Source organism: Lytechinus variegatus, chromosome 11 (genome assembly GCF_018143015.1).
Source record: "Lytechinus variegatus isolate NC3 chromosome 11, Lvar_3.0, whole genome shotgun sequence".
Lineage (NCBI taxonomy): Eukaryota > Metazoa > Echinodermata > Echinoidea > Temnopleuroida > Toxopneustidae > Lytechinus > Lytechinus variegatus.
Window position 1 is genome coordinate 10,855,277 of NC_054750.1, and position 25,744 is coordinate 10,881,020.

Genomic DNA, 25,744 nt, shown 5'->3' on the forward strand with positions numbered 1-25,744 from the left:
ATTAGATCGCTTTGTGATTTGTGGTTTGTGGCTCAAGATTTCGTCCATTTAAATGTAAGTTGACATTCAACACCTAACCATTTTCATGTTTAGAATGAATTTGTATATCATGTAGAAATTAAGAAGAAGGGGAGGGGGGCGAGCAACGGAGAAGAACAAGCATATATTAATACATGTATTAACCCTAATTCTCCCGGGGGCCATAATGCCACCCTCGACAATTCTCGCGTTATATCTGCTGCGCAAAATGTTTTGACCTCGCCACTCACTGACTTTTTACTTTCAAGTCTCGCGCAAATTTTGAGACCAGATTTGTGATGCCCGGGTACGCGGTTACGACATTACGCAACATTATGTAAGTGCATGTCAGACCCAAAATTGCTCATAAACGTGATTTCATGTACAAATTCAATGGAAATTGTGTATTTAACCAATATTTATAAATGTATCATAATTTTTACTTTCAAGTCTCGCGCAAATTTTGAGACCAAATTTGTGATGCCCGGGTACGCGGTTACGACATTACGCAACATTATGTATGTGCATGTCAGACCCAAAATTGCTCATAAACGTGATTTCATGTACAAATTCAATGGAAATTGTGTATTTAGCCAAAATTCATAAATGTATCATAATTTTTACTTTTACTGATTTAACTTAATTAATTTTGCCTTGTTTATGATCAGAACTAAGTCTGGAACAATTTCCATAAAAAAAAAACAATAAAAAAGTAAAAAAAAACAAAGAAATACATAAGAAATTAAAAAACAATAAAATACATAAGAAATCGGTCTTGGTACCATAATTCTTTTCATTGTCAACCGTTAGGAATGCTATAAAGAATATTTTCACAAAAATAGCATTCTAGTAGCTTTATTTAGTAAATCAGAGCAAAAAGTATGATTTCATGAATAAATTAGCATAATTAATTCGTATAAAATAAAAATATATGAATTCAGTGAAATTTACCAATGCAACTGCGTAGATTACACCATTCTCTACCATCATTCAAATTTTCGTTGTGATCGCGCAATCCGCGGCTGAGATATTAAGGGGGGTCATAATGCCCCCCCCCCCCGGAATGACAAGAATCAAAATACCCCGGGAGATTTAGGGCTAAGTAACTGGTTGTGGTAGCCTCTCATCTGTACCAGTGGCGGATTGTGGATCAAGACAATGGATGCACCAGCAAAAAAAAGCGAAGTGCGCTCAATAGCCAGGATTATTGACCTGCGCCTTTAGAAGGATAATGTATCTCACTGATCGAGTAATGCGAGCGGGAAATTGTTGATATTCAGAATTAAAAAGGAAAGATTATAATATGCAATTTTTGTAATCATGATACTTACCTGTCTCAGTAAACAAACAATGCGAGCGCGAAGCGCGAGTTGATTTTTTTATATATTGACCCAAAACAGAGACATTTAAATGACTTTTTGTTAGGAAGTCATGAAGAGCTTACACACCTCACCGTAGTCATCCAATGCGAGCGTCAAGCACGCCCTGGGTTAATTAGGACTGCTCCTAAAAGCATGAAGCACTTTTGTAGTAATTGTAATTATAAAACATGATACTATCACGATAATAAATTTTGCGAGCACGAAGCACGAGCTGAATATCGTTTATATTCAGATATGAAGAAATGCATTTTAAGGCTTGCTTGTAGGATCAAGGCAATACGTATTTCACTAAAAAAATGATGGAGGGCGTAGCGAGAGTTGAAAATTGTTAGTAGTAGTAAAAGTAGTAGTAGTAATAGTAGTAGTGGTAGTAGCAGTAATAGCAGCAGTAGAAGTAGTAGCAGCAGCAGCAGCAGCAGCAGTAGTAGTATTAGTAGTAGTAGTAGTATATAGCAGCAGCAGTAGTAGTAGTAGTAGTAGTAGTAGTAGTAGTAGTAGTAGTAGTAGTAGATAGGTGGATCCAGAAGGGCGGCCCGGGCCCCTTCCCTATTGGCGGAGCAAAATAATTAAAAAAAAAGAAGGGGAAAGGGACGAGGAAAATAAGAAGAGGAAGACAAGTGGATAAAATAAGAGTTGGAAAATACAAGAAATCTATGATGTAACAATATAAAATTGAGTTAGCAATGTTCACAAGTGTTAATAGAAAAAATATAAGATTATATTAACCCGTGTCATTATTCATAATAACAAAAGTGCTTAAAATTTCATTTCTACAGGCCTTGATATCCACAAAATTCCGCTCTCATTAGGCTTTCTATATAGATTCATAAATAGCATTTTCATGAATAACATTTTTAATGAATTCCTTATAGTTTAATTTCGCGCTTAGGAAGAGGAATAGGATAGTCATCATTTTCATTATGATGACAAAATGTCTTTTGCCCCAGTCCTTGGTCAAAAGTTTTTGAAAAATAGCAGCTCGGTCTTCGTGCTAGCATCATTTAATCATTGAGTAGCATCATTAAGTGTGATCCACATCCACTTCACAATGTTTATACAAAGCGCTTGAATTAGTGCTTAAATTGACCCCCGGATATACAAATACTTTCAGCTCGCGCTTCGCACTCCCATTATTTATTTTTACGATTTTATTTTTCATGCTTTCTCAGTTAATAATTATTGTGGAAAGTTTACCTAGATAATTAACACTATTATTATTATTACGAAATTATTTTATGTGTGTGCAAAGTAGGTAATGAAATTACATTCAAGTTTAAGGGGCTTGCCTTTCATATAAGCTTTTTTCGGCAAGTCTATTCGTCTTACTCTAAAATATACAAATCATCTGAGGCAGCTTAATTCTTAATTGTGTTAATCAAATATATAGGCCTGATTATGTTATATGGTATTACGTTTTGTAATGTTGTTTACTTTGTCGTGCTTATCATATTATGTACAACATTGTGAAACGGAAATCAATAAAATTAAATTATTAAAAGATATGTAGGCCCTATTCAGAACGCCCACATTCTAGGTCTAAATCTAAATAGGCGGACCCATGTTAATTGAGATACGCAGTTTCTTCTTCATTTAAAATGTACTTAAATTGTCCAGTTTCAGATCAGAAAATATATTTTAAAAATTCTGCTTGCGCTTCGCGCTCTCATCATTTTGACCACTCCCACATTTTGGCCCATAATTGGGAGTATGGATGGTTCAAACTGTTTTAACTTTGCGACCCTGCGCCAATATATCCTGTATGGCCACCCAAATTGTTGGTTTAAATGAGTCATACAATTTCCACAAGTCTATATAGAAACCAAAAAAAATATGTATCTAGGTCATAGATCAAAAGGTCATACCTTGAACTATAACACAGATTAAATATAGGATTTTTCGTCAATAAGATCAAATGGTACATTTTTTTTACATAGTCCTAGATTAAACAATTCAGAATATGTCTCCGGAAAAAAAAATGGATGGAAGATATTAAAATGGATTTTTTTACCACACCCACTTTTACAGCTGGAAGTAGAAAACTAGTTCAAGTCTGCATTTTATTTTTTTCACCAATATTTTTTCTGGTGTTGCTGGTTTCTGCCTACTGAAAAATGTTTATTGAATCAAGGGTGGCAGAAGAGGGATAGGGGCACTTGCCCCCTAAAAATTTCCTATTGAAAAGAATGCCCTTTTTCTCAAAACGAAATGTGCCCTATGAGAAGTAGCGCTTTTAATTATCTGTGCAAGTTTATTTTCCTTTGTTTTGTATTTCATTAATTGAATATTTGCTTTTTTTTTCTTTGATTTTCTCTCATTTGTGGTGTAGGGATATAAATGTAGTTCAGATAAGGCATAATTGGGTGAATTGCATAATTTTTTAAAGCCTGGAAAAGCAGTTTGGCATTTCATCTTAATGCTTTCATGGGGAAGCAAAGTTATGCCTTTCTACCTTTTTGTCCCACTAACCCCTCCACAAGACAACCTTTTCAGAGTTAATTTTTTTTTTGTATTGAGTAGTTTTTATTGACAACTTCAATTCATATACAAAATAAAATATATATAACAAATAGAACTTTGAAACATAATATTTTCATGAATGTTACAATAAAACACAATGTCAGACATCTTCCAATACATAATTATAAATAACATTGATGATAATTATATGCATCAAGAAGAAACTTCTCCAGAAAATTCCAACATATTGATTTTTTTTCCAGTGTCAAATAAAAAAACATCAGAGAAATTTTCCAAATACAAAAATAAATAAATCATTAATAAAACCTAAACTCAATTGAAGCCATCAGCATATATATATTTTTTTAATGTTCATTCTGTTCGATTTGTACACGGACTTATAGTGAATCTAAACATATTTTAAAATTATTGCACATTCGTCACTCATAAGGATTTTCCTTTATGTTCGTAGCAGGTTATATTTGTTCCCAGGATGGGGTACGTCATAGAAGAAAGAAAATTAAACTTATTCAGTTGAGAGGCATATGGAGAGCCTAAATTGAGCATTATTTTGGCTTCTCATATTAAAACAAATGCCATCAGGGTGGCAAATTGGTCCATATCCATCTATTTCGCAATAACATACCCCAACGTTTGTCTTCCCTTTAAAATGATGACTACTCAAAATTGAAAAGTTGAGTGTTTTTTTTTTTAAATATTTATTTTCTTTTGAAAAATGTATTAAAGACATCAAAAGTGAATAGATCATGAAATTCTACCGTGAATCATATTACAGAGTATATTTTTGTTTCACTAAGGCAGATTTCTTTAAAATAACAAAAAAAATCAAATAGTCTTAGCTTTCACGATTCAGAAAAATTAAAGCAAAAACAAAATTGGATGACAAAAATCCCCATGGACTTTTTGACAGCGCCCACTTTAGCAGCTGAAAAAAAACCTACCCAATTCTAGAAAATCTTAACTATTTTTACTTCTCAATTCCCCTCAACGCTTTCTACATAATCAATTAAAACGGTGATTTAATTGAGTTCTGCATTCTTGTGCTTGCAAGTGTTTATTAAAATCAATTATGTTCAAACGTCACCAAAGGTCAAAAGGTTATGAAATTTGACATTAAATTAATCTAAACAGATAAAATACATTCTTAATGGCCGACATGATTATATACACATAAGTGTATATATTATCGTGATTGTTGTTATTTTTTATTAATACTTAGTTGATATGTTGTTGGAAAAATTGGTAGATTAAGTTTTTACTTAACCGGTGACGTAACTACGAGGGCACGTCCCCCTTAACGGCTGGCCAAACAAAAAAAAACGTTGGGGGGGGGGTCGGGGAAAAAGAGGGAGAAAGAAAGAGAAACGAGGTAGAGGGAGAAGAAAGTAGTGTACATTGTATTATATTATGTTGTATTATTATACCATATTACATAAATATTTTTACATAACTCTATGAAGCATTATTTACTGAGGGCCTATGTGTCCATCGTTCCCGGTGCTCGCAATATCTGTTTGATGAGATATATAATCCTCTTGTACTAAAACATCCCGTTTTCAAGTCAATACACACCAAATATATTTCCTCGCACTTGGAGTTACATTATTTTATGTAGTGAAGTGCTTTTTTTATGACTACCCCTTTTATAGTATGAATATAAAATATTTCCAGTCAGTGCTCACGTTGAGGATTGGTGAGATATGTCTGCTCTTCATAAATGGTTAAAAACTGTCTAATAAAATGTCATCTTTTCTGGTCTGAATACTGTATCAAAAATTTTACTATCAAATTACTTTGAAATCAAACATGATGCCTAGTTTTGGATTGAGGAATAACACAACCCTGCGTGAATTCGAACCTTAGACCTCTAGGTCGAGAAAACAAAATATTATCCATTAATTTAAGCCATAATGCCTCCGACAATAAATGGAAATAGAAATTCTCTTTGATGTTCCGTTTTCGTGATAATTAATATTTGTTGGAAGCAAACAATAATTTATTGGGTGACGTATGATTTAATTCTTTCTTTTTTTTATTAGGGATTTTTTTTGTTGAATGTAGTTAACCCAACAATGTCTTTTCTGTAATGCACTTTTTCAGAAGAAAAAAAATGACCCCAAAGAAGAACGTATTTCATACAAATACAAGTAAAATAAAGGAGAATCATATTCAGGGGAAAACTAAAAAAAAAACATTTCATTTGAAAAGGGCATTTTCCTAAGAGAAAATGCCCCTCCCCCTTTCCGTCGCCCTTGATAGATTTTATAAATACTTGCAAGTATAAAGAACTCAAACCATTTCAAGTGATCAAGTTGAATGTATTGATAAGGAATTGCAAAGTTCGTAAAGCGGTTACGGCTATCAAGGTGTCACGAGCCTAATTACATCAGGAGGCCTTCGTTCGACCCAATTACCCATTCGATTTTTTTCAATTTGATACTGCTGATTGACAAAAATGCATGAATATGATTCAAAATCTAACACTGATTCTAGAAATGGTAACCATTGAACTTCCTTCGCCCAAATTGGGAAGATTTGACTGGCGAAATAATTAGGGCTATTTTACTGTTTCAGGTGATGAATTCGATCCAATTATAGTTACCTTCATAAATGGCGATTTATTTTTAAAATAAGCTGGCTGCGGGACCCTTTCCTGATCAGATTTGGAATTTCAGATGTATATCCTATGGTAGTAAACATTCCACCCTCTAATTTCACATTTATTATTATTATTTTTTTTTAATGGGGAATGTTTTACGCGCGTGACACCTATCAAAGCTTCATTTTCTACTTCCGGTTTTACACGTGGGCGTGGTCAAAAAGTCTACATGGATATTTTTCATCAATTTCTTTTTACTAGGAACATTAACATTCTGATTTTTTTCGAGGCCTGTTCTAAATTGATTCGTTCTTTTTTTAATCTGCTTTATGTCATTAAATTACGAAAAGTCTATTTTGCTCTGTAATATGGTTGATGGCCTTGATGCACATACATTTTAAACTAAACGCTTGCTCAAATAGTAGAACTTATCTAAACTGACAATTTGAGTTGCCGTATAGATACGTTGGTGCAAAGTTGCAAGGTGAAACAGTTTAAACCATCCATAGTTCTAATTTTGTGCCTCCAGTTGGAAAAGTGGGCGTGGTCAAAAAGTTCCTTGGGGAGTAACAGCTACCACAATTTTTTTCTTGGCAACATCATTTTTCTGAAATGTTAGACCAAGGGCTAAAAGGAAATACCCATTACGTAGGTCACGCAGGGGGGGGGGTGCACCATGACCCCCTCTACACTGTTAGAAAAAATAAAAGAAGTTCCTGCAGCAGAGTCTCGAGAACACCTGTAATCTTACCGAATTGCGTAATAATCATTCTGTAAATTCATAAAACAAGTATTTTTTTGCAATTTAACAGAACAGGTCTGTTTAAAAAGGGGGAAAAGGGTGTTTTATTCAAGGAAATTTGTAAGATTCCATACATCAAATACCAATTTCCTGTAAGATTACGCAATTCGGTAAGATTACAGGTGTTCTCGAGACTCTGCTGCAGGAACTTCTTCTATTTTTTCTAACAGTGTAGCCTATGACCGACATGATTTAATTTTATTCCTTGAATATGTTAAAGACATGCTTTAAGAAAATATGGAGAAATAACATGAAATGAAGTATTACACCACGCGGATGATTTCATACCTCATACCATTTATAGCTATATAACTTTCATAGTCTTTAGATCCAGCTTACACAAACCTCAAAAAATATAATTTCCAAGGGTTAAAATCTTTTTTAGCAACATCACTGTGATGTACCAAATTTAATAATAATAATTATTATACTTGCCTATATAGCGCATAATACTTACTTTGTCAGAAGTCTCTATAAGCGCTCCACAGTATATGCAGCATAATTACCCTGGCTTTAGCAGTGCAGCTGTTATGCCCGCTGCGTTTCAAGGAATAAATTCCTGCCAGGTACCCATTTACCTCACCTGGGTTGAGTGCAGCACATTGTGGATCAATTTCTTGCTGAAGGAAATTACGCCATGGCTGGGATTCGAAAACACGACCCTCTTTTTCAGAGTCCGGAGACTAATCCACTGGGCTACAACGCTCCACAAATTTAGTATCATGGACTAAAGTAGAATGATGAAAAAGTTACAGCACAGTGAGCTCGTTATTGCCCTCTCTTCTAGTTCAAAGAGTGAAAAAAAATCAGCATTTGTGTGCAATCCAATTTCTGCGAGTTTTAGAAAAGGTGGTAGTGCACACCAAAGAGTAATATTGGGTGATTTCAAGTCCAGTGTTCGCATTGGTGATTGCTTCCCCTAGCTCCAAAACCTATTCTGAGTTTGTAAAACTAATCTAGATCACATTATTAACAACTCAACAACTAGTAAGTGACTTTTTAGGACCATTTTAATCGTAAGTTTTGGTGTTATACTCGTGTAAAAATTGTCTTAACACCAACACCAAAAGGTCAACACTGAACTTGAAATAACCCATTATGATAAGTATCATATTGCCAGGATTTTTAATAAACTCTTTATTTTTAAGTTAATTGTCTTACTTTTTTTTAAGAAAGACTTTAATTAATAATTTCTCCACATATGGGTCTGCCTACATATCATAAAAAATGCATTTAATACGTATTTTCATAGATTAACAAAATTAGTATTACAAAGTTTAATGTGCCTGGATCCATCAATATCTACAAAAAACTTAATTTCTTGCGTAGTGATATCTTAATGATGAAAACGGTGAAATTTTATTACCTTTGAAACATCAAGTTGAAAACTTATACGACTATTGACATGTATTTTCCCATAAAAATTGATTTGTGGAGGATTATTTTCCTTTTTCTGTTTCTTGATGTAGATGGTTAGACAGAGGCCAGAAAGAGAATACAGTAATATCTCTAGACGTTGCCTTTCCCAGACAGGGGGGCCTCGAGAGAGGAGGTGTAAAAAAAAGACAACTCACCTGAGTCATAGATGTTGGACTCATCTAAAGAATTTGACAGACTTGGAGTAAGTATCCTTATTCCCTTATTTTCCTTTGATTTCATGACTTGGATTTCATGTATTCCTTTTGTTACGATACTGCAACAAATAACAATCAGAAATTGATGTATAAAGTTTAATTTCCTCTTTTTTTATTACAGGAAATAATTATACATAAATAAAACAAATAATGATCTTACATAAATCTCTTGAAGTGTCCGATGTAAAATCCCGAAGTGATGATGCTATATCCAAGTAATAATCCAAATGATAAAAATCCCAGTTGACTGGCGAAAATTCACAATGATGGCGATGATGAAACTGATGTTGAAGTCCGATGAATAATAAGAGTCACTGCGACGAGTTGAAATGTCCGTGAAGACGATGTTGATGATGATTAACAGTCAATTTCAGCAATCCATGGGTTGAAGCGTGTTCATTGAACAGGTTGATGATGTTGATGATCTCGATGAGAACTGATAATTTCTCAAAATAACTGCAAACAGTTCATTGATGCATAAACTGCTCTGATCTGATCTGGTGAAGTGATCTCATATGATGTGATGTGATCTCCTGCTCTCATATGATGTGATGGTGTGATCTAATATGATGTGATGATGTGATCTAATATGATGTGGTGATAATCCTTGGAAAATCTGTCAGCCTTATATACTAATTACAAGTGTTCTAGATCATTCTCAAAAATTTCACAACCATGGAAGGTTCTAGCACCTTCTTCCAAAAGAACTTTCTCCTTTCAGGAGCAGTCAAAATCCAGAACACTCTTGAATGACCTCATTGAAATCAAGAGTGTCAATAGCATAGCTAAGCCTATTGTTCCTAATCTCTATTCAGAAATAACAATACAACTCCTTGGCCTTTTAAATAGGCAAGGCCTGCATAATAAAAAGACATTCTTGAATGTTCTTTACAATTCTTGGCTAACCTTAAAGGGAAATAACTAATAGATGAATGTAATTGCTTTTACAATTCTTCTAAAATTATTCTTATATGTAACACTTTACTTATATATGTATTGACCACAGAGATATGTACTTTTTATGTTTTATTAGGAAATCACTATCAAATCACAAAATTTACAATTAGTCTGATTGGCGAATGTTAAAGTTAAAAAATCAAAGAATTACTTAAAAAGCAGCACTGAGAGTTATACATACAAATATCAAAGTACATGAGACCAGGGGACCGTTTCATCAACATTTTTGTCCGACAAGTTGTCAGATCTGACATCTTTCCTTGATTGTGATTGGCTGAGAGGTACTGTTACTATACTGTAACTGTCGGATAAAACGTCCGACTAGTCCCTTCATGATACGCTCCCCTGAATAAATATAATTTTTATATGAACAATGTTTGCATATTGTAAATAGGCGGCGGAAGCGTGCATGGGGGAGGGGCGATGGGACGCGTCCCCCTAAATTTCAAATCGGAGGACAGTCCCCCCTAAATTTCAAATTGGAGGACAGTCCCCCCTAATAAAGAAACAGAGAAAAAAAGGAAGGAAAAAAGAAAGAAGAAAAAAAAGAAAAGTGGAAAGGAAAAGAATTATAACAAGTGCAGGCCTACTGAACAGCTGAAACAATAAAAATTGAAACCTATATCATAGAATAGCGAAAAAATACATTTTTTACTTTGGAAAATAGTACACATATAGCTTAAACTCAGTTCTTATACGATTTTGTTCAGAAAAAAATTGACCTAAATGAAATTATTCAATTCAATTCAATTCAATTCAATCTTTATTTCGCAAAATTGGATAACATACAAAGAAACATCAAATAATGTGATTAGATAATAAAATACATTGCGTGGCTTTCCATGAAGGTTATCACACAATAAATTGAGTTTTGTAGTTTACATAATGATTTACATAATGTTTGTGAAATTTATTTTGGGTAAAAATTACATAAAAGTTACGGAGTTCCAATTTAACATCACTTTTTACATAATTTCTGTAAAACATTTAAATTAGGTAACATTTACACAATAAATTGGGTTTTATAGTTTACATAATGATTTACATAATATTTGTGAACTTTACTGTTAGGTAAAAATTACACAGAAGTTATATGGAGTTCCTATTTTAATCACTTTTTACATTATTTTTGTAAACATTTCTCTGTGTGCAGAAACCTGTAAGACTGGATCGCCAAAACATAGTGAAAAGACAATAGTATTAATAAAAAAAGAAAAACCAGAATATCATATCATTATAGTAAATACAATGTAGGAAAAAGGAGAGAGAGAAAAAAAAACACAAAGAATACAAAAAGACACGAATCAAAGAGGGGGGTAGATAGGGTACAAATAATGCATTAATATCAACTGCAAAAATTAATAATCCTTCACTAGAAAATTTTTGTACTGTTTTCTAAAGGAAGATATAAATTGTGAATTAGTTATTATTTGAGGAATCTCAGTCCATTGTTTGGGACCTACATAACTTAATGATTTAGCTTCGTGACAAGACTTGATAGACCACAGATGAAATTCATTGGAAGAACGAGTATTATGGTTATGAATTTGATTATTATATTGAAAAGATCTGAAAAAAGAGTGGGTAACAACCTTTTCTTTTACTTATACATAAATATTGCGAGTTCTTGCTTATTAATATCATATGCAGTGCGTAAAAAAAGTTTACAATTTGAAAAAGACCTGGGAATCAAAAAATAAACAACATGTTAGTAATTTTTTCACATATAATCTTGGGTTTGGGTCTCATCTATCCAATGAAAGTTAAAATTTGACAGAATATTACACTTGAGTGAGCAATGTCCATTTTTGTAAAGCTCGCAGAAATCTGTTTGCGCGAAAATGCTTATTTTCACGCTGTGTCAAGGGGAAAGGGCGAAGTCAAACTTACCCTGCAAAACATTTCTCATACATTTCCCTTGCACTTTTAGTCAGTTGAAATAAAACGAATACGTTCAAGCATTTTGTAACAATTTTGGCACCGAAATTGAAATTTCAACACTTATACCATGGTCACATTTGTTCTACGGCGGCCGTACGGCGAGTCGAAAACAGTCGTTTTATTAATTTTTATTCAAACCAAAATGTAGCTGGTACAAAAAAAGTGTTAAAACGGCTGTTTTCGACTCGCCGTACGGCCGCCGTAGAACAAATGTGACCATGGTATTAGTAAGCACAACATTATTTTACCCTTTTTGTGCCAGCTGGATCTGGATCTGAACAAAAGTTTATTTCAGACATCTCCTGCATTTTTTCACTAAGTTTTTATCACTTACAGGGGGTTTACGTTTCATTTTTAATTCAATACTTGTTTCTCCACACTTTTCTCAAGCTTGATAATGATTAACAAAATGCAAATCAAGCCTTAGCCATTTCATGTAAATTACAGCTCAGTGTAAAGCAAATATCGTCACGATGGCCTCAGAGTGTGGGGGAGTGGGGTGGGGTGCAATGCCCTCTTCGAAGTGTTTTTGACAAGTTAAAAGGGTAAAGGATATCTTCAAATCAATTTTAATAGCTAAATTCCACGTGTTTTTCATGATGAAGGTCTACTTTTATTCGCATAACTATTTCAAAGTTCTGCGCAAATCATTTTTCACTAACTTTACAAAAGTAAGTGGTGCTCACTCAAGATGAAATATTTTTCGACAGTTATATCGTCATTTGCTTAAATGGATCTGTACCAATGATAAAATGTGAAAAAATGTTCAGGATATTACAAATGTATAATTTTACAAAGTTTTTCTAAGTGTAAACTTTTTTTGATACGCACTGTATATTAAGTAAAGACAATTTCTTAAATAAAGGTGCAGATGGTGCTAGGTAATGGGAATTAGTAATTATTCTTAAAAATTTCTTTTGAATATTGAGTCCAATTCATATTAGGTTACATTGTAGACCAGACAATATTGCAATATTTTAAATAAGGGAAAATTAGGGAATGGTATAGAGTTATCAGATTTTTATGAAGCAAACTATGCTTAAGTTTGTAAATTAAACCAGTATTCCTACTTATGTAATACATTTATCATATGGTACTTAAACTCAAAAGATTATCCAATGTGACACCTAAAAAGTCAATGGAATTACTTAATTCGATACGTTTATTGTCGATATAAATGTGAATACGATCGTTGTCAATTGGATTATAATTATTAGATTTGTCAGTATGGGTTCGCGTAAAAGATTTTATTTTTTTATGTAATTCGGGAATTTGTTTATTACCCTTCATAATGCTGCAATGTTATAAGAAATATAACGAATAAGTAGTGAACAGACTGGAAACACAAAAATATTGAAAGAAATAGATAAGCTTCTGAAAATGCGCGCAACATTCCAAGCTCACTCTTTGTGCTAGGCTAAACTCGCATTTCCTCACTTTTCCTCCCCCTCCCCCATTTCCCACATTCATATTCGATTTGCTTAATTGCATACAAATTTCACAGAAATTCAATATAGAAAAATACATGGAATGAATACATAGACCTACTTGCGATTTAATAAAATGTAATCGAATAAAAACTATCAAAATTATTACAGACCAAGATTAAAGAGATGGTCCTGGCTGAAAATATTCATATCTGAATTAAAAGAGTAAAATTCACAAAGCAAAATTCTGAAAAATCTCATCAAAATCGGATAACAAACATGAAGTTATTGAATTTTAAAGTTTATCAATATATTTTGAAAACTGTCATAATATGTACATCATCGTAAATATTCATTAGGTGGGCTGATGATGTCACGTCCCAACTTTCCATTTTCTTATGCTTTTACAAGAACTCAGAACTGTTTCAATTTTTCATACATGACCTTGAGTAAATGATTTGTCTCCAATGTGATGAAATAAGTTGCGGCGATAAATAATGCACTTGATCAGTTGTCAATCAAATTGTTTTAGTTCTTTGTAGAAAAATCTTGAATAAACCTAATTTCATATAATAGAATACAAAAGAACAAGTGGTGATGGGACATCATCAGCCCACCTAATGAATATTCATAAGGACTTGCCGAGAACTGTTTTTGATGAAATTTTCAGCATTTTGCTCTGTGAAAATCACTCTGTTTATTGAGATATAAATATCTCCAGCATGGACCATCCATTTAATTATTGCACTTTAGGTTTATACAGCACATCATCAGTAATAAATATATATTTTTTATTAATTTTATATATGAGCATGGTTATTTGATGTTGCCTGGGTCCTGTCACACAAAGGTTAGCAATTAATCCTACGCTTGATTTTCACAATTGATTGAACATTGTAGTCAATGCAATCAATCGTAGAAAAATGTTCTACGACCATTGCTAAGCTTTAGTTGTGTTACGGGCCCTGCTCTTATATCTTTAAAAAATATCAGAATTCTGAAGCAGCCAGAGGCTTAGTTCCCTGCACCCAACCCGCAGTGGGCCTCGTGCTATGCGCAGAATACAAAAATGGAAAAAAAGGAAGAAGAGAAAAGTTAGAGCAAGATAAAAAAAAAGAAATGTGAATAAAATAAGGGGAAATGTAATAATATGAACAAAAAAAGTCACGCCCATAAAAATACACCAAAGCTATGTAATCAATTGCCTATCCAATTACACCGAATTTAATCAACAGAAACATTCTAGTCCCAGTTAAAAATAACAGCTTAATATTGAGTTTATTCACGAGAATCCAAGCTCTATTCTTTTTTGTTTTCTATTGTAGTTGTGTTTTGTGTTTATTTACCTTGAAGCGCCATAATAATAATAATAATAATAGGCATTTATATAGCGCCATCTATCTAGAAATATTCTATTCCGAGGCGCGTTGTTATTATTATTATTACCCCGGCTTTAGCTCGAGCCATGAGCACCGAAAGGTGAGCTATATAAGTTGCCACCATTATTATCATTTAAAATGCGACAACAGCTCCGCCGATAATTGCTCCACCGAAAATTGCTCCACTTATAGCTGTTTTGATTGAACGACATTTGCTCCGCATAATGCGACAATTGCTCCGCCGACATTTGCTCCGCATAATGCAACAATTGCTCCGCCGACATTTAATCCGCATAATGTGACAATTGCTCAAAATCAATCTCAAAGTTAGATTCTCGTGAAAAGCTCGTTCTTTTTTCTCGCTTGCTCGGTACTTATATTATAAGCAATTAACTTTTATGCTGTGCCCCTCTTTTTTTTGTTGGGGGGGGGGGGTACTTATCATGCATTGGGCTTCGCCCTAATGCTCGGGGCACAATCATAAAAAACCTTGTTCATACCATGATATGACCGGGAATTTGTTTGCCCCCCCCCGGCCACTGACCCCTGTTACGCCACTATCTATTCCGTAAAATGCGACAAATGCTTTACAGGCATAACCGATGAAATTTGGATCTGGAACATCTTTGTTATTCATAAAGAGCTGGTTTTTCACTCTTTCTTTATCAATCATTTTTTTTGTAGCTTAATGCATGCACTGACGGACAATGTTTATTAGCATTATTATTGTCTGAAATATAATATAACTGCACAACGGACCCGTGTGTATTCTCCATACAATAGATTCATTTAATAGCACGAAACGAATTCGAATGCAATAACCCATTGATTTGTTTTCTAAACGAACTAAACAAAGTTCATCTTTCCAAACTAAGAAAATAAAATTTAGAATTTCGTTTGGATTCAATGCAATTTAAAAGACAATCACAGATTTTGTTGTGAAAAATGTACACATCTCTGTTCTATTTTACATGCTAAACAACCACGCTTGATTTATTGAAGATTGAATATGTTTTACCATCGTTATTTAAGAGTTTAAACACTTCTTGAAAATGTACTGAATATATTAAACAGTGTTGTATCAAAATATTACAGTGTTTTAGATTAAGAAAAAAACCAGTGTTATTGGGTAAAGATGTAAATAAGAATAACCTGAAAACAAAAATCAAATTATTGCATGTCGAGATTTTTCTCCAGATAAATTGAAGGTAATGCTTGGAATGAAATGGAACCCTGCGAAAATATCAAATTTGAAACGGGGTAGATGAAGTCAACTTGACGATTTCTAAGGTTCCACCGGCTAATTTATTATAACAGTTTGAAAAGTCTAAATTACATTCTATGGCGATTTTGGGGTGCGGATAAAATGCTGATGAAAATGGCAAGTTTAGTAGTATATACACCTCTTAACATGAAATAAGCCATTTCGTAGTTCCTTTCTGCGCATGATCAAAAGATTCTACGCATGATCAGAAGAAGGTCATTTGTACTAAAGTGATATGGCGTTTTAAAATCTAATCAGAGAAGCACCAACTTTGATGTCTTGATTATTTCTATATTCTTTTGAATTGTCGTTTTCATTTACATCCACAAAAAACGACAATACTTCCACGAACGACTGGTATTTCACAGTTTGCAAAGTACATTGTGCAACATGCTAAGGTATGCATTCAAAGAAGTTATGCAACAAATGCTTTCATTAAGTGTTCATTTGTGTGCTATTCTAGTCACCTGGTCTATTCAATTTCTTCATCCTGCTATGTAAGGCAAGCTTACGTAATATCTTGCTTTGAAATCTGCCTATCATGATGAAAGAAATGAAAGGTCATTTGACCAAAATTGTCCATGAAGTAACTACGAACTGCATGGTCTATTCATATAACCTTTATCCCTGAATATCCTGCTCATCATTGTCTATTTTCAAGGAAACACCACACTGAAAACGTCCGTTCTTTTAAAGGCATTCGGAGTTTGTTTAATTAAAAAAAGTTTGCTACACAACATTATTCATCCTCGTTTTTATTTTGGTACCATCAATTGGATAAAACACAATTGTACAAATAACACAATATCATTATTATACATCCCTTAAAACTGCAAATACCTCAAAACAGAGTACTAATAAATGTTTATTCACCTTTTCAATCGATTTTCCGGGTTTTTCTATGACGTAAAAATAAATTGTCTATTAAGATATTTATTAATAAATAATTTCCCCCTGACGTTTTGAGCAAAAAGAAAAGAGAAAATGCTGTAACCAATCATCCTTCATCAGGGGCGATCCTGGGGACAGGGGGAACAACGCCTCAACATTTCAAGCGTCAAAATGTAACCCTTATTTTTACTCAAGAAAAATACATGGCAAACATGGTCAGTGCCCTTTCCATCTTAGAATGATACATTTCATGAGTTAACAAGTGCCCCTTCCTTCTAAGATAGTACCTTTTCTCATATGAGATAAGCTGTCTTTATTTCGCTCTTTTCATGTCCGATCAGCACCCGTTTTCCTTTTTAGCGTTCTGAAAATACATCTATCAGATAGATAATCGCTTTCAAAATATTTCTATTGTTCCTTTAGCATGTTAAACTCCCTTTGTCATAGTTTTCATGAGTAATTGGTTATGATGAAATTTATGATGAAAATGTCGATCAGAATTATTTTCTAAATCTCAGTAATCCTACCGGGTACCCATTCATTTCACCTGGGTCGAGTGCAGCACTATGTGGATAAAATTGCTGAAGGAATGCTTTATGTTGTCATGGTTGTTGTATGCTCTTTTTGTGATTGCCTAATCTTCGTAGGCAAATGCTACAACAATACTGTTATATTTTGATATGTTTGATTTACCCATGGATTGTAATTGTCCATATATCATGCAAGCTAAATGTTTGCAATACCAGGGGTGGATCCAACCTTCGCTAATAGGGGTACGGAATTTGTTTTCAGCCATATTTCCCCTACTGGCCGCTCGAAGTTGATTTTTGATTGTGTCTGCTAAGGGGTAGTCCTAACAGTCACTTTTTTGCTTTATTCTTATAGATCAACATAAATATCTTACAATCTCATAAACCTTATTTAAATACTCCGGACGCGAAGAGAATTTTCTTTTAAAATATCATGTATTTTGTCCTTAAATTATGGGCAAATATGTTAGTAGTCTTGAGCAGATGTGTATGCAACTAAGAAATTACTGCAAGCGCGAAACACTGGCAGAATTTTTTTGATAAACGTTTTGATCTGATCGAAAAGCGACCTGTTAAAGGACTGCTTGTATACACAACAAAAAAAGTAAGTCCCCCCTAAATCAAACTGCTGTAACTTTTGAACCGAATTATTTTGAGATATGATATTTCATGGGTGGTTTTATACACTCATGAAGCAGCTCCTGGGAAAAAATGAGATTGATCGGTTGAGTCATGCATGAGTAATTAAAGATTGAATTAAAAATGACCATTTTTGAAAGTCACAAGAGTCGTTTTTCAGATTGTGCAAATAAAAAGTTGGGCAAAAATTGTTTTTAGGTGAACTTTATATAATGTTATGCTGTTTTACTATCCATCATTTAACCATTTCAGACCAAATTTTGATATCGTATGTTCATGGTTGAGTGAGCACGATGTATTGCAGGGGCCGCGGAAGCGGGGGGGGGGGCTTCAGCCCCCCCCCACTTTTTTCCATAAGCAAGTACAAAAATGTAATACGATTTTGATTTTTGGCATGGTCAGCCCCCCTCCCCCCCCACTTTGAAAACTGCTCTGCGGCCCCTGTATTGTGACGTGTCATCATAGGGTTTTGGGGGTATTATCTTTTACTTGTTAGATCATGTTAAAATTTGAAAATGTTGATGGCTCCCCCGATTATAGGCCCCTCCCCCATTTAAAATTCTTGATCCACCACTGATCTGTCCATACATTCAACTGATCCTGAGAAATTGTTAGGAAAAGAATACATTTATGCAGTATAAAGAGTATTCATTCCTAAATTTTCGAATGTGCTCGCTCAACCATGAAATGGCTAAAGTTCGGAAAGTGTTTGGTGATAGAAATGATGGATGATAAAAACAACAGCAATTAAAGACACCTTTCAAACCAAATTTGCCCCCGATATTCACTTTATTACCCTTTAAAATGAGTCTGTGACATTGAAAATACCAATTTTCCCACTTTGATGCGTGCTCACTCATCCATAAACAAACAAATCGATTTCATTTTTGCACAGAATTCTGCCCATAGGTTGATAAACATTACTGCCAAACGACATTGCTAAAGACAGCCTTGAAAAAAAGTTCCACCATATTGAATAAGGGGTTTACGTATGCTTAAACATATGCACCCATAATGTACACAAGTCTATGAGAGAGGAAGTCAAAATTTTAACAAATATGAAATGAGGGTTTGTTTCATGGACGGTTTTTGTTACTTCTGCCAACAGTTATTTCATGAAACTTCGCACATGGCTTCAGAGTAACACTATCCAAAATGTGCGCACACCAAAATAACCATTCGATTCGGTACAGAGCGGGGCCAAGGCCTTGAACTTTCTTCTCATTTGCATAATTTTCGAATATTGTGTGCTCACTGATGCATTAAACATCGGGATTTTCATAAAAATCAAATCAAATGAACTGTGCAAGGAGTTGTGTGACAGATATCCATAGTTACAAATTGCAGTTTTTCCAATAACGTAAAAAAGAGCTAATCACATTCCACATGTTCATTCAAGCGTAAATGTTTAATTTGACACCTTTGAATCATTGAAGCATGTTAATTGGTCATGAACATAACAAAGAAGTTGAGAAAAGATCATTTTCAGTTAGAAAAATGAAGCAATACTTGCCTACGATATTTGAAAATCGCATTTTTTGTTTCCAATACATGTTCATTGAACCGTGAAACGGTGAATATTGTTGGAGATAGTCTTCCCAAAAATAAGTGTCATCATATTCTAGCATATTTCATTGAAAGAAATGTGTAAAAATCCAATTATAGCAAATTCGGACTTGAGTTTATTCAACCGTGAAATTTAGCTTAAAAAGTTGTATCGTCTTTTAGAAAGTACCCTTTCCAAGCCTTCTGACTAGTTTTCATGATGAGAATGTGGAATTAGTTCCTATACAATGGAATCAAAGTCGTGATATTTTGCTTGTGACTTTTGAAAAGTGACATTTTTGCCTTCTGACGGTGCTCACTGAAGCATGACGTAAGATACATCCACAACATTTACTCATAGGGTAGCTTATAAAATTACCTACACGCTCATGTAAAAATATATAAAAACTCGCATTGGTTCGGAAATTATTGATGTTTGTTTAGGGGGGGACTTACTTTTTTTGTTGTGTATAGTTAGACATAAAGACGTTACATATTTCAATGATCAAATAATGCGAGCGCAAAGCGGGAGCTGAAAATTTGTTACAATTCTACCCCAAAAAAGAGAAAATTCCAAGCATTTTTTGTAATCATGAACAGGATAGGGAGGTTTTATTACTAAACAATGGGTGCGAGCTCGAAGCGCGAGCGGAAAAAATCTAGATTTCGACTTTAAAACGGGTCACTCAATTAAAAATTCATGTTTTGTACATTAAATCATGAAAAGGATAAGTAATTCTGGATCTTCCTACCTTAAAGGGGAATGAAACCTTTGGAACAAATAGGCTTGTGTAGAAACAGAAAAATCAAAGAATAAGAATAAAAAAGTTTGAGAAAAAATGAGAAAGTTATGAGCATTTGAATATTGCAATCACTAGTGCTATGGAGATCCTCCCATTGGCAATGCGACAAGGATGTGTGATGTCACTGATGAACAACTTTCCTTTTGGTGGACTATAAAATACCCTTAAATGTCTCTTTTTGCTTTTTCTTATGATGATGCAAACTCTTTATCCATGATGTATTCTTAAAAAATATGTATTACATGCCCTCATGTAGAAAGAACACATAATCTATGGATAGATGTGATAAAAGAGGCAATTCAAGTGAAATATATACTAAAGTAATGGGGAGAGTTGTTCATCAGTGACTTCACACATCTTTGTCGCGTTGCCAATTTGCTATCTCCATAGCATTAGTGATCGCAATATTCAAATGCTCATAACTTTCTCATTATTTGTCCGATTTTTCTCAAACTTTTGTTGATCTGTTTCTTTGATTTTTCAGTTTTCACACAAGCTATCTTGTTCCAATGGTTTCATTCTCCTTTAAATAATAATGCGAGCTAGTCCAGGATAGAAGAGGCGTAACCTTGTTCTTTAATATATATACAATATTTTTTTATTGTTTCCTGTCAATTCGTGGGTGCTGATTACGAATCTGAATGATGCCACTCGTGTAACCTTGAGTATTTTCCGCAAATTGGCAAAATCCAATATGGCCGCTAAAATATGCAAATTACCCATAAAAATCCTAAAATTGTCCGCACATTATAGCTAGAAAATGCACGAAATTGTGTGGCAGGAGTGAGATACTCTCTGAAAAAATATTTTCAAATATATTCATATTCAAAATGGCCGCCATAGTCCATTGTATACTCTGCTATGTTCAATATGAATAGGGAAAACTAGCTTTCACAAAAGTGAGCGCTAAACTGCAAAAAATCGCGATGTATGAACGAAGTGATATATGCAAATCTTTATTACTAACGAGATATATCATTTATTATATCACAAATGGGAAGATTTCTGTATTTTGATATCTAAAATGGCCGACACTGGCCCAAACAGTATTGCGTACAATGGCAATGGGGGCCAAAAATTCACAAGAGTGATCACTAAAATGCATATTATTAAGATTAAACGAGTGGAATATTGGCTAAAAACATAATTGTTAACGAAATATAATTATTAATATGTCATGTATGTGATGAATGTTGTATTTTGATTCAAAATGACTGCCAAAGGCCCTAAAAGTATTATGAACAATGAGAAAGAGGGGCATAGAAATTACAAGAGTGATCACTAAACTGCATGTGATAAATTAATGGAATAGTATTTAAAAACATATTTTCTATAACGAAATGTATCATTCAGGTTTAAAGTTTGTGTTAAATACTGTATTTTTACTTTCAAAATGGCCACCATAGACATTCACAGTATTATGCATAATGCAAAGTTGGAAACCAATATCAGCACCATAAATGCAAGAATTAGTGATCTATAAAATATTGTCTGAAAGCATAGTTTCTATTAAGAGATATCATTTATTCTGCCAGTTATGTGATAAATACTGTTATTGGGAAGTCAAAATGGCCGCTACAGGCCCTTACGATATTATGCACAATGTGAATGGGAACAAATTATTTCAACGGAATTTGGCTTTGCTTGGCCAAATCGTCTGAAAACATGATTTATAACAAAATATATCATCTTTTATGTGATTTAGGTGATAAATACTATACTCAACATTCAAAATGACTGCCATATGCCCTTTTTGTGAACATTATTCGTTTTCACTCAAATTGTATTTTATACCATAAGGGCCTATGGTGGCCATTTTCAATTTAAAAATGCAGTGTTTATTATGATATATCTCGTTGGAAACCATGGTTTTAGACAATATTTCACCCTTGCATCAGAATTCACAATATTATAGGCAATAATTATTTAGAGTCAAACAAAGCCAAATTCTGTCAAAATTATATGTCCAATGTTACAATGTACATAATACTTTCAGGACCTATGGCAGCCATTTTGGACTTCAAAGTACAGCATTTATTACCTCCACAACCAATGTGATGTATTTAGTTAGAAATCATGTTTAAGACAATATTTTTACTTGTATTTCACAGTCATATGTATTTTATGATTCTCACTCTTGTGAAAATTAGTTTCTCCATTCGCATTGTACATGATAAATATAGGGATTACTGCAGCCATTTCGAATGTCAAAATACAGCATTTATCACATAAATGGCATATTAACAATGATTTTTTAGTCAGTATTCCACTCGTTTATCTTAATAATATGCAGTTTAGTGCTCACTCTTGTCACCTTTTTTGCTCCGTCCATTGTACATAATACTCTTTATGCCACTGGTGGCCATTTTGAATGTTGAAATACAGTATTTATCACCCAAATTACATAAGATATGATAATATATTTTGTTATAAATCATGTTTTCAGACGATATTTCACTCATAAATCACCATTTGGCCAAACAAAGCCGAATTCTGCTGAAAAAGTTTGTTCCCATTCACATTGTGCATAATATCGTAAGGGCCTGTAGCGGCGGCCATTTTGACTTTCCAATAACAGTATTTATCACCTAACTGGCAGAATATATCATATCTCTTAAAGGACAAGTCCAGCCCAACAAAAACTTGATATGAATAAAAAGATAAAAAATTCAACAAGCATAACACTGAAAATTTCATCAAAATCGGATGTAAAATAAGAAAGTTATGGCATTTTAAAGTTTCGCTTCATTTCACAAAAGAGTATGTACATCTTGGTCGGTATGCAAATTAGGAACCGATGACGGTGACATCACTCACTCACTATTTCTTTTGTATTTTATTATATGAAATATGAAATATTTTTTATTTTCTCGTCATTGTCATGTGAAATGAGGTTTCATTCCTTCCTGAACACGTGGAATTCCATTATTTTAACATTTTGTGCTTGAGGCAAGGAGGTCCTAATCGTCAAATTGGTAAAAATTGAAATAAATAGTGAGAGAATGACATCATCGACTCTCTCATTTGGATGTAACCATGGCTCGTTCATATAACTATTCTGTTACAAATAAGCGAAACTTTGAAATGTCATAACTTTCTTATTTTACATCCGATGTTGATGAAATTTTCAGCATTGTGCTTGTCTGATTTTTCTCTATTGATTCAAATCAAGATTTTTCTGAGGTGGACTTGACCTTTAATAGCAATTATGCTTTCAGACAATATCTTACTCATAGATCACTAATACCTGCATTTATGGTGCTCACTACTGTGAATATTGGATTCCCACTTGCATTGTGCATAATACTGTTCATGTTTCTGGCGGCCATTTTGAAAGTAAAAATACAATATTTAACACAAACTTTAAACAGTATCCCATTAATTTATCACATATATATGCATTTTAAGAATCACTCTTGTGATTTCTTTTCCCCACTTTCTCATTGTGGATACTACTTTTAGGATCTTTGGCAGCCATTTTGAATATCAAAATACAACATTCATCACATACATGGCATATTAATACTTCGTTAACAATTATGTTTGTATTCATTATTCCACTCGTTTAATCTTAATAATATGCATTTCTGTGATCAGTCTTGTGAATTTTTTGGCCCCTATTGCCATTGTACGCAATACTGTTTGGGCTAGTGGCGGCCATTTTAGATATCAAAATACAGAAATCTTCCCATTTATGACATAATAAATATCTCCTTATTGATGATGATTTGCATATATTGCTTCGTTCATACATTGGGTTTAGTGCTCATTTTTGTGAAAATTAGTTTTCCCTATTCATATTGTTCATAAAAGAGTATACAATAGACTATGGCGGTCATTTTGAATATCAGGAAAATAAATATTTTGTCAAAATTATTTTTTCAGAGGGTATTTTACTCCTGCAAGAACAAGCTGCTTATCTGAATAATCATGCGCACGTGTGTTTCAGATTTAGACCAAGAACCTTGCCTTTCTGAATGCATTTTGTATCATGAAAATAGATAAAGCAAGCGCGAAGTGTGAGCTTAAATATTCCGATTTTAAAAAGGGTTTAATTTAAGCTCTTTTTTTCACGCACTTTGTAGAAATATGGATCGCACTTTTTTTAATCATATAGAGCTGATATTTTTTTATTTTATTGCTTTTAGTTTTGATATATGAACGTGATATATATGCTAAGGACATTTTGTCATCATACGAAAATGATGAATAATTCCTGTTCCTCTTCCTTATAGCACGAGATGAAACTTTTGAAACTTGACACTTTTTGATATTCCATAATTAAAAAAGGACAATTTAATTATTGAATTGATATCTTATTGACCGGCTTATTGCTTAATCTAATAAGCCTATATGGAAGCTCGAAATCTTTTATCATATGGCCTGAAAACTTAACATTTTAAGTACTTTTGAAATTATCAGTCCTTATGAATAGGATGCATGAGTTGATATATTTTTGACAAATAAGGCAGGCGCAAGTATCGAACCTAATTTTTTTATAAACTGTCATGACAAATCAAATTTTCCTAGCGCACAGCGCGAACAGAAAATATTTATATTCAGACCGTGAAACTGACATTTTTACAAAGCACTTTTTGAAACTCTATTTGTAAATGAAACAAAATAATGAAAGTTCGATTTCCGGGCAGAAATATGTTTTTGCATGTTGCAAAATATGCAAATCACCCGATAGGCAATGCGAGCGCGAAGCGCGACCGAAAATTTTATATAGTGACATGTTTTTCCCCCAAGTCTTCATTTTACTCGTCTTATTCCTCCTTATTTTTCCTCCTTTTCTCTCCTCTGTTTTCCCTTCTTTTTTTCCTTTTTTCTTTCTTTTCCCTTTTTTGCTAAGGCAATACGGGGAGGGGGGATGGCCCCTCGCCCCCTAGATCCGCCTATGCAATAGGCAATACTCCTCTTTTTTGTTAAAATTAACTAAACACGAACATAATCGAGTCCTTATTATAATTTCTTACCTTACAGGATTAGACGAGCGATTCGCGAGAATCGTGATCAGCCACCGAGGGCAGCGAGGCGGGCCCCTTTACCTAGGGCACGATGTGTGGCAAATACTCTGAGAAATGAAAGGTGCAAGAGGTTCGGGAAACCTGATCAAGAGAATATGTGCAGCCAGCACTGTAAGTAGTCTTTTTATAATTCTACTGCTGGACTGACATTAGATCATTCACAAGGGGGAGGGGGGGGGGACATCCGGCCATATTGGCTGAAAATGATTATATTTTCTTTATGATGAAAAGGGTAAAGGAAAAACTTAAGTAAACAAATTATGAGAATTTGGGGGAATTTTTATGATATTAAACACATATCTAACATAACATAGCAAATAGAATTTTGCTCGATTATCACAAGGTAAAAGATGAAGAAAGTGACTTACATACCTTGAAGAGCCAGTTCTGGTAAATCCAAAATATGATCATCCAAAATAGCTGGC

The 25,744-nt window shown here is 33.7% G+C and overlaps 1 long non-coding RNA gene across 1 annotated transcript; it reads left to right on the forward strand.

The window, feature by feature from the left end:
- On the forward strand, nucleotides 1–25,351 carry LOC121424281. Its single transcript, XR_005971355.1, has 3 exons — nucleotides 1–54; nucleotides 8,749–8,900; nucleotides 25,276–25,351. It is a non-coding gene; the product is annotated as an uncharacterized LOC121424281 (long non-coding RNA).
- Nucleotides 25,352–25,744: the final 393 nt, after the last annotated feature.